Source organism: Nannospalax galili, unplaced genomic scaffold (genome assembly GCF_000622305.1).
Source record: "Nannospalax galili isolate Female #2095 unplaced genomic scaffold, S.galili_v1.0 scaffold3643, whole genome shotgun sequence".
In the NCBI taxonomy this organism is placed as follows: Eukaryota; Metazoa; Chordata; class Mammalia; order Rodentia; family Spalacidae; genus Nannospalax; species Nannospalax galili.
In genome coordinates, this window is record NW_008348665.1 from 45,564 (window position 1) to 56,625 (window position 11,062).

An 11,062-nucleotide genomic window follows, 5' to 3' on the forward strand; every position below is an offset into this window, starting at 1 on the left:
GTCTAAGGAGTCCAATTTGGGGCAATGGAGAGTCTCAATTCAGGCATTCAGCAGGGCTGACGGGTTTCTTTGGAATGGAATTTCAGTGCAAAATCAAAGTCCAGGCAGTAGCATCTCCCCATCTCCAGTAGCTTGGCACAGGATGGGCAATCAGTATATTTGTATTGACTTGACTTACTGACTAGCAGAATAGCTAACTAAAAGTCTGACCATAAGAAATCATCCTGTCAGGGCTGGAGAAATGACTCAGAGGTTAAGAGCACTGACTGCTCTTGCAGAGGACCCAGGTCAGATCCCAGCACCCACATGGAAGCTAACAACTGTCCGTAACTCCAGTTCCAAGGGATCCAACACCCTCTTTTGTCCCCCTCAGACACTGCAAACAGGGGTGCACGTACAAGCAGGCCTAACAGTCTTACTCATAAAATAAAATAAATAACAAGTGCAGCACCTACAAAAACATGGAGGTCAGCATGATGGCCCCCTTCCCACTGGCCACTCTCACCTTTGAGTATGTGCCCTACACGGTAGTCTTTGGCCACTGACCACTCCGCCCTGTGAAAGCGTTCTCTGCAACGGTGCCTGTGTTCACTGCCCACTAATGCCTGAGAGTGCTTCATGTCATTCTGTGCCAAACTCTGTCTTCTACACTGCCAAAAAAAGTATCTAGACTGGCCTAGAACTCACTCTGCAGCCCAGTTTGGCCTCAAACTTGCACTCTTCCACCTTAGGAAGATTCCTGTCTCCTAAATAGCTGAGATTGCAACTATATACTGCTATGTCTGGCTGAAAGCCATGTTTTAAAAGTTCTACAGGTAGGGCTAGAGGGATGGGTCAGCGGTTAAAAGCACTGGCTGCTCTTGCAGAGGACCGGGTTCAGTTCCCATCACCCATATGGTGCCTAACAACCATCCTTAACTCCAGTTTCAGAGGATCTGACACCCTCTTTTGGCCTCCAGGGGCACTGCACAACATGGGTACACTTAGATCCATGCAGGCAAAACACTCATACACATAAAATAAAAATAAAAGAATTTAAAAATTTTTAAAGTTCAATAGGTGTTTTAGGACTTCTCCAAACTGACTACATCTCAAAGTGTAGGATAATTGTATTTTCTGGTGGAGAAACAGAAATCTATGGGCTGAGAAGAGGTTCTAGAAAGACCATCAAGTATTCATTCCTCAAACACCCCAGCATCTGATCTGTACCATTCCCAGGGCCTGGGGGATATCACAGGGCTGAGGAGATACACCCTTCATCCCAGAGACTCCAGACAGGATGATGGGAGTCAGTCCTGCAGCTGCGTGATTCCCGAGTGATGACAGCTGAGAGACTTGGGGGGGGTTGCTGATAAGTTGGGGAAGGCACCTGAGACTGCAGGCTTTGTGCCCAGTTTACATGCTGCCAAGACTGAGGGCCCATGGCACGTGACTGCTACTCATAAAATGGGCAGCCAAGAAGCACAGAAGGATTCAGTGTATAGGTCGCCAACCAAGGAGGAAGCAGGTAGGTGGAGATGAAGGTGTGGGTGGAAGATGGGGTGCTAACTCTCCCTGCAGACAGTAAGAACTGCCAGACCCCAGCACAGGGACTCACCTAGAGGGGTTGATCACTTTGTAGATAACCCCACGTGCGGCTGTGGCACTCGGCACACCTGTGGACATAAAATACAGCTCCCCTTTGCACAGGGAACAAGGCAGCCAGTGAGGAGGCTTCCTGGAACTCGGTGTAGGTCCACCCTGCCTGCCCCAGCTCCCCTCAGACTCAGAGGCTGACTCTGACCACCCATCATCTTAACATGTCCTCCTCAGCCTCTGCAGTATAGTCCTCGGGATGTTTCACCCTGCCTGACCCCACTCGGGCTCCCACCTCCACCCAGACTTGCCCTGCTACCTGCCTGACCAGGCCTATCGCACTGGCCCTGATCTGCTGGGGTTGGACCATGGCACTCTATGTATGGTCCTTATGTATACATAAGGACCATGTTGACCAAATCTGCTTTAGGTGGCCCTGCCCCTTGGTCTCTGTGCTGTGAATGGGCCTGGCAGAGCATTGCCTTGTCACTTCTCATCAAAGCACAGCTAGAGCTGGGAGCTGCAGGGGCAATTCTGCCTTGGCCGCCACCACTGTTCTTGGCACGGTCCAAGACTCTTTGGACTGGCTGGCTCACAGGCACCTCCTCCTGGTTTCCTATTACTCTGTGTCACTCAAAGGGCTGAGGAAGGGCCCCTGGGAACTGCACCTTCCATCCAGACTCTGCATGGGAGGGGGGAAGGGGTGGCATCTAAATCATGTTAACCCCCTACAGACCAAAAGAAAAGGCTTCCAAGGACCCAGTGTGCTTAAGGATGGCAATGTGGCTGGAGCTGGGGCTGGGGCTGCCCTTTGAGAAATTCACATTCTAATGGGGGGAGGTTGTCAGTTCAACAAAGGTTTCTCAGACTAGGCCCTGGGGGCGGGGAGCTCTGGGCACTGGGCACTGCAGGGAATACCCCTCCAAAGGCCCTGGGTGAGTGTTGCCTGGAAACACCAACAAATGTGCACCAGGGCCTGCTGGGGGCCTCCAGCCTTTTATCAGGGAACAATCCCAGGGCCAAGGACAAAGGCACGAGGCTGGAGCAGGATCCAGCCTCCATGGTCCTCTTTCTCTCCCTTCCCCCTCTGTTCCCTGTATTGAAAACGGAAGTAAGTGCCTGAATGTGGGGCCCAGCAACAGGCAAGAAGGCTACGTTCATCTGCTTTGAAATGACAACGTGACTTTACTCAATAGCTCAAATACATTTGCCTTTAGTGATCCAGCTTGGTGAGAGAATCTCCTCTCCCACCTGCCTGCAATTCCACATTCCAGATCATTCCTGCTCCAGCTAACACTGGGAACTGTCTAGCTCTCCTGGCAACCCCACCATGGGGGTAAAGACATTAACAGTCACTTCTCCAGTTTCCAGATAAAGAAGTGGAAGCTTGGAGAGGCCAGGATTGACCCAAGAATGCACAAGAAAGATCTCAGGTCACAGAACACACTTCTCCCAGCCTGAATTCCCTCATGTCAAAGGCCAGAAGGATGATGGGGATGGACAAAGGGCTGGGACAGTCTCAGACACCAGCAGCAGGCTGGAGATGCTCACCAGCCTCATCCTCTGCAAAGGAGATGATGTGTGGGTAGTAATCGTTGATAAGGCCTGGGAAGGCACAAGTCTGTCCACGGCCCATGCAGACTTCACTGTACTTCCACTGGCCTGTCTCTGGATTCTCTCAAAGGGACATCAGTCTCCTGCAAAGGAAAATGAGCCATGAGGTCATGCTTGGTATGTTGCAGAGGGGAAGCCATCCCTATATCTACTCATTCTTCCATTCATCCCTCTATCCATCCATCTACTCATCCATGTATCCAACTGTCCATCTACCCACCCATCCATCTATCTACTCATGCATCCATTCATTCCTCTGTCCATCCATCTACTCATCCATATGTCCATTCACCCACCCATCCATATATCTACTCATCTATCCCTCTATCCATCCATCTACTCATCCATGCATCTATCCATCTACTCACCCATCCATTTACTCATTCATCCATTCATCCCTCTATCCATCCATGCATCCATCTATCTACCCACCCATCCATTTACTCATTCATCCATTCATCCCTCTACCCACCCATTCATCCATTCATCCCTCTACCCACCCATGCATCCATCCACCCACCCACTCATCCATCTATTCATGCATCCATTCATCCCTATATCCATCATCTACTCATCTATCATCCATCCACCCATTCTTCCATCTGTCTATTCATGCATCCATTCATCCCTCCATCCATCTACTCATCCATTCATCCATCCACCCACCCATCCATCCATCTACTCATTCATTCATCCCATTCATCCCACTATCCATCCATCTACTCATCTATGCATCCATCCACCCACCCATCCATCTATCTACGCATACATCCACTCATCCCTTTGTCCATACATCTACTCATCCATCCATATACCCATTATCTATCCATCCACTCATCTATCCATCTATCCATCCAGCCATTCATTCATCCATCCTTGAACTCATCTATTGACCCCTGGAACCAAGATCACATGTAAGTACAGGGTGCAGTACAAAATGAGCATGCACCAGCTCTTGTCCAAGAATTACTAAGAATTTAAGGACAGTGGACTGGTGAGATGGTTCAGAAGGTAAAAATGTTTCTCACCATCTGACAACCCAAGTTTGATTCCTGGGACCCACATGTTAGAGGGTGAGAACCCACTCCTACAACTTGTCCTCTGATCTCTTCATGCTTGCTATGATGTGTACACACATGCACATACAGACACACACAGAGAGACAAAATAATAAATCTAATTTTTTAAAGTTTTTAAGAATTTAGGTGACCAAAAAAAAAAAAATCATTGACCCAAATGTAGGCCCTTTTGAGCATCAGGCCCTCTGTGGCTGCAGGATTTTATGCCCTCAAAGCTGGCTGGGGGTGTGGTCTTTACTGAAGCCTTCCAAGAGAGACTGAAAAATGAACAAGACTAGCTGGATCCCTGCTCCTCAGCTCAGTAAAGCCACCTGACGTGCAGGTCTCTGGAGAGCTGAATTCTTGTCAGGGCTGGAGCCTAGGGCTGTGCACATGCTTCAGGGTTGCCTGAACCAGAGCATCCTGGGATGCCTCTCTTCTCTACTTGCCAACCACGTACAGATACCTCCATGCCATGCTCAGATTTGCTTCTTCTGTGAAGCTCTCCCTGGCTGCCTCCATACCTGGCCCCCAGCACTAGGCACAGGCTCTCTGAGATTGTCCTACCTCAGACTGGGCATGGGTTACTCACTAACCTGGTTACAAGGTATTCTTCACCTCCACTGGCCTGGTTCCAAAGAAGCTTGGGACATACTTGCAAAACTAGCTGAATTTCTGTGGACAGGTGACTTAGGTGCTCTTGGGGAAAGAGAATCAGAGTAAAAGTGAAGGCTTCATCTAGACCCACTTCCAAAAGGGAAGGCCAAGACCCCAAGGATGGAAGAAGGAAGCACCATCCAGGGGCCCAGGTGTGGGTTGTGGCTGAGCTCCAGACTGCAGGCATACTGACCACAAGGTTGCAGCCTTCACAAGGTTGAGAAGCAGGTTCTGACAGAATGGCTCAGTGGGTAAAAGTGCTTGCTGGCAAGCCTAAAGACGACCTAAGTTTAACCCCCAGAACCACATGGTTGGAAAGAGAGAACCAACTCTCAAAAGTTTGTCCTCTGACGCACATACAAGTATGTGTGCACACACACAATGTAAAAAGTAAAAATAAAAGTGACGAGAGACTTCCTGATCTCCTCTCCTGAGGCCCCATATTTCAGCTGCCTGCCCATGGAGAAGTCAGAGTGGGATTAGAGCCACCATGCATGAGTGTGACTAGTTGACTGCAGTTTTTGTTTGTTTTTTGAGACAGGGTCTCACTATGTAGCCCCAGCTGGCCTCTAACTCACTGTGTAGACCAAGTTGGCCTCAAACTCACAGAGATCCACCTGCCTCTGCCTCCTCAGTGCCAGAATTAAAGAAATGTGCTACCGCTTTTTGTTTTGTTTATTGAGATAGGGTCTCACCATGTAACCCAGGCTAGCTCCAAACGAGGTTTCCTGCCTCAGCCTCCTAAAAGCTCAGGTTACTGGTACATGGACCAGTGCTGTGTGTTTACTGACTCCATCGAGAGACATGCCTAGCAGGTGGGAGCTGTTATCAGCTGCATTCCGCAGTGAGGATACTGAAGTACAGACAGGTGAGGGAACTGGTTCAAAGTCACATCAGTCAGGGGGAGGATTCAGATCGGCCACCTCAGCTACCCCTTTTTTTTTTTTTCACAGTCTCACTATGTGTCCCTGACTAGCCTCAAACTCACAGAGCCTGCCTCTGCCTCCAAAGTGCTGAGATTAAAGGCTTATGCCACCACACCCAGCAGCAGTTGCACTTTTTTGTTTGTTTCATTGGGATTGTTGTTTTGAGACAGGGTCTTCCTATAGCCCTAGCTGGCCTGGAACTCGCTATATAGACCAGGCTGGCTTCAGTCTCACAGAACTCCATCTTCCTATGCCTCCCAAATGCTGGGATTAAAGGTGTGAGCCACCATACCTGAATAACCAACTGCACTTTAAAAATATATTTTGAATGTATGAGTGTTTTTCCTGGGTGTATGTAAGTGCACTATGTGCATTTGGTGCTCGCACAGGGCATCAAGTCCCCTGGAACTGAAGTTACAGACCATAGTTATGGACAGGACTGTTTTTAGCAGCCAACAGGTAGTACTGGGAACCAAACCCAGGTCCTCTGCAAGATCAGTCAGAGGTCTTAACTGCTGAGCCATCTCTCTAGGCCAACCAGCTGCACTTTGAAGCATCATGCCAAGTTGTGCCACTTTGAAACACCCTGGACTTCTCTGATCCTCAGTTTTTCTCCTCTTTACAATGGGACAACAGGATGGTCATAAGTTTCCATAAGTTTCAAGGACTGAACCTGACTCACAGCAAACTCACACTGTGTCATCACCTCCCCTCCCCATCCCACCTCTTACAAAATATCAGCATCTACGGTATGACTCACCCTCCCCAGCACACCCACTAGGATCTCAGTGAGGTTGGCACTGCCCAGTGCATGACTCCATAGGCCACGATGGCCAGGCCGGCAGCACCCCCAGCAACCCTTCCCCTCATCAGGGTAGCTCCAGTTCCCCAACCTGCGCTCCTGACTGGGGTGAGATGGGCAGGGTTCTCCAGGGCCCTGCCAGTCAGTACAGTGACAGGTCGTGGCTTCCCCCAGGAGTGAAGTGGTCGGCCCTGTAGAGAAAGCTGTTTCTGTTCAGCCTCAGCTCTTCACAGCACCAGTCAAGCTGAGAACAAGTCTTTGCAGACTGGTAAGAGCCACACTTGAACCACAGAATAGTCCTTAAAGCCAGCTAGATCTTCATCCTGGTTGTCAGGCTGTTTCCTAAGATGTAACTGGGCCTTCCTCCCTGAGGAAGAGACCAGTGTGACCCACTCCTGGGGTTGTGGGAGTTCACATGGATGGTACACAGACACACACTCTTTTTACCCCAATCGAGGAGTCAGAGGCAGCAACTAAGGCACTCAGAGTCACTTACCCACTCATGAAATCACCGAAAATGTAGAGGCCATTGAGGTTAGGGTACTCACAGCCCCGGTACACGTAGCCCCGTGACTGATTTGCCCAGTTTGTGAGGGTAGGCAAAAATGGGCTACACATCATCTGTGGAATGGATGAGAAACTGGGGTGAGCCTACACTAACTACCCAGTCATCCCCAGGCCCAGTGCAGAGCTATGAGGGCAGCACCTAGAAGGGTTTGTGGCCCTGAGCAAAGGAAGTGCTCATAGGGGCATGACGTATTTTCAAGGGCTCACAAGGGGATGCAGGGCAAGAAGGGCCCTAGAGTGTTGTTTGAAGGGACCCCTGAAACATAAGGAGGTCTGGAACGAAGAACAGATAGTCTCAATGAAGGAGACAGAGGGCAATGCTTATAGGGCCAGGGTCTGAGGTGACGGGGGTGTCCAAAGAGGCAGTGGGGCATGGTAGTGTCCATGGGAAACTGGATTACTCAGCATGGGGGTGGTAGATCTGGCTGGGCGTCCCCAGGGAATTGGGACAGCTCTGGGTCCACAGTTCCCAGGAGGGAGGAATGTGACGTGGTGGAAGCAGATTTAGAGTTGCCAGGGTGATGATGATCCCAGTTGGGGGTTCCCAAGGGAATGGGATGGGGGCGGGGTTGCTCCATATCAGGGTTTTCTGCGATGGGGGGGGGGTCTGGGGTGTCTCTAGTCGGGTCTCGTGATACAATCACCGAGGGACGAGTTGGCACACAGCTTGCGGTCGTAGCACTGGAAGCCCTCGCGCGCCCGCCCCCCATAGTTGCGGCCCCGCTCCACCAGGTCCACCTCCTCGAACTTGTTCTGGCCCACGTCGCCGCAAAACAGGCGCCCGCGGCCGGCTCTGGACACCGGGTCGCCGCGGTCGAAGGAGCAGCGCCACATGCTGCGCACGCCCAAAGCGTAAACCTCCCTTCGGCCGCGCGCAGGGGTCGTCCACAAACGGGTTGTCGGGCGGGATGCGGTAAAGTGGGCCGCGCTCATTGCGGTCCACGTCGATGCGCAACACCTTGCCCAGCAGCGCCGACCTGCGGCCGGGGCGGAGAGCACCGGCTGGGGTCCGCTGAGCCCAAGCAGGGTGGCGATGTGCAAGCCCCCAGGGCCCAGCCTTCCTCAGCCATCCTCACCCTCTCCTCCTTCTGCACACCCTCCTGTGTTAGGCTCTTGCTGTGCAGCAAGCCTTCTACAGAGGACACCCGAGCTTGGACACGCTGCCACCCAGCTAATCAGTGGTAGAGTCAGATGCACCCAGCTCCATAAACCCAAGCTCTTAGGAGAAATACCAGTGTCCTCATCTGTAATACTGGGGACCCCACTCGGTGCTATCTATTCACAGGATTGTGCTATAGGGTTAAGATTGTACTACAAAAGTAACTCATCGTTACGCTTTTCTGGTAGTCAGCCTTGTGATCCCACATAGTGCGGTGCTGAGCCATGGAACCAATGCAGGCCACCAAAGCCAGATATACCAGACTACAGGGGAGAGTCGGGGCGGGGCACGTGTGCAGTCATCTACAGGCAGCTCTGGGTGGGTAGCCATTCACTTCTTTAATCACATTAGCAAAGAGGGCCTACAATAGGTAAGACCCAGAAGGTGCCTGCAGCCAGCAGGGAGAGAAATACAGCTTCTTCAGGGTGCTTCCGGCCCAGCACCACTCCTCTGCTAACATGAGGGAGCTCCTTCCAGGATGCCTTGCAAGGCGGGTTTGGTACAGTTTGCTGAGTCTGTGATACATCTGTGTACCTGTCACTAGCACACAGCATTAGCACCCCAGTGTTTCCCTCATATTAGAGACACTGCACAAGTGTCCTCTTTCGTGGTGATAAGCCTTCCACTGGCTGAGGTTCATCCCCATCGACAGGCACTCCAGGCCCCCACCTCCATACCTCACACCCAGCTTCAGGATCTATAGGTAAAAATTCCTGGCATCAAAACAATGCTTTTAACTTCCGTAGAATTATTCAGGAATTCTCAATCTCTATTTTCTCAGCTTCAGCGCCAAATGCATCACCAACATGAGAAGACAGGGCTGTCTCTCACTGTGGCACAGGATGGCACAAGCCACACACTGTAATCCACACGTCCTCCTCAGTGTCACTTCCTGGGCCAAGAGAGGCTGTGCATTTTTTGGCTAAAGGAATGGAGGAGGCTGGCTGGAGGCTCCTGCATATTCCTGTGTACATGCACAGCTCCGAGTGTGTGTCTGTGTGCATGCACACACGTGTGAGGAGGATGAAGGCAGGCCATTTGCTCAAGACAGGAAGTAGGTAGATGAGAATGAGACTACCCTTCAGCATCTGGGTCTCCTTGGGGCAAAAAAAACCCACGCTCCTCCACGACCATGCTCCAACCTGCTCTGCCTCCCCATTTGACCTGGGAGGACCCGCCTTCCTCCAGCAGGGCCCAGCAGGCCAGGGCTGACTTTGGAGGAAACCTCATCATCCCAAGGGCTCACTGCTGTCACTTCTCAGGCATCTGTGACCATGAGCAGGGCCCTGACCCTACAAGCACAATTGCTTCCTCTCCTCTTGGTAAGTCTCCCATGAGCCTGTCACTGCCCTCTCCAATCAGTGATAAGTGACTTGCCCTGGGGTCCCCAGCTAACTGCAGGCAGGGGAAGCAGCTCTCCCTCCAGAAGAAGCTCATGAGTGTGCAAAAACATGCCCTAGCCATGCAACAGCAGGACATACTTGTTTTGGGCGTTTCCAAACTTCCCAAAGGGGTCTCCAGCCATCCCGCCATCTCTGGTAAAGATGTAGAGGTACCCGTCATCCCCAAAAAGCAGCTGGCCCCCACTGTGGTTGGAGGCTGGTTCTTCAATCTCCAGGATTATCCTGAAGAGAGAAAAGCACCCCCCAATAAGATCAGCTTTCCAAATGTGACCCCCCCAAAATAAAACAGCAGTAAAACCTCTTTCCAATGCCATTTGCAATAGAAAAGACTTCATTTCCTTTGTAACAAGATATTTTTCACAAGAACCTGGTGGGTGGACTGGGTGGAGTTAAGTCATTCCACTGTGTCAAGGACCTAGATACTCAGAAGCTTGAGTGACCTGCTCAAGGCCACGCAGTCCATTGGCATCAGCAATGGGACTAGGACTCTGCTCTAGTGTTTGTCTATTGCCCTGCACCACTGGTACCTGATGGGAATTCATGGACTTCACCACTGGCACTACTTGTTTCTCACATTAGTTAAACTGAGGGCACACTACCCCCCACCACTACCCCACCCCAGTTAAGCCATGAGCTTCTCAGGGCAGTAATCCTTACTGCCACTGGAGGAAACCTTCCACTGCACCCAGCCAGCTGGCTTTCCATCAGGGTTCGCCATGGAGAGAGGAAAGCAGGAGGAAGGGAGAGGCTGCCGTTCTCTGTCTCTGGAAGCAACAGATGCAGAGACTCAGGAGTGGCCGCTGTGGACATCTCAGCCAAGGTTGCAAAAACTCAGCAGCACAAACTCTTCCAGTTGATGCCTCCACACACTGGAGGAGTTCAAAGTCATCATTGGCTACATAGCACATTCAATGCTAGCCTGGGCCATGTGAGACCCTGTCTTAAACAAAACAAAACTCTGGAGCTGGAGAGATGGCTCAGAGGTTAGAGCACTTGCTGCTCTTCCAGAGCTCAGTTCCTGGCACCCATATTGGGTGGCTCCTAACTGCCTATAACTCCAAATCCAGGGGATCTGGAGGCCTCTCCTTGCTGTGTGGCCAACTCCCTGAACTAAATTCCCCCAACAGAAATGAGCCCCAAATAGTACAGGTTCAACAGTACCAGCAACTGAGCTTGTAGTCTTTTATGAAAACAAATCAGAAAAAACAAGGAGCTGAGCAGACAGCTCAGTGGTTAAGAACACTGGCTGTTCTTGCAGAAGACCCAGGTTTGAATCCCAGCACCCACATAGCAATTAACAA

General features: G+C 51.1%; 1 pseudogene; it reads right to left on the reverse strand.

Annotated features, from left to right (window-relative positions):
• The window catches only part of LOC103744198, a 34,701-nt pseudogene that overhangs the window by 13,680 nt on the left and 9,959 nt on the right, over positions 1-11,062 (reverse strand).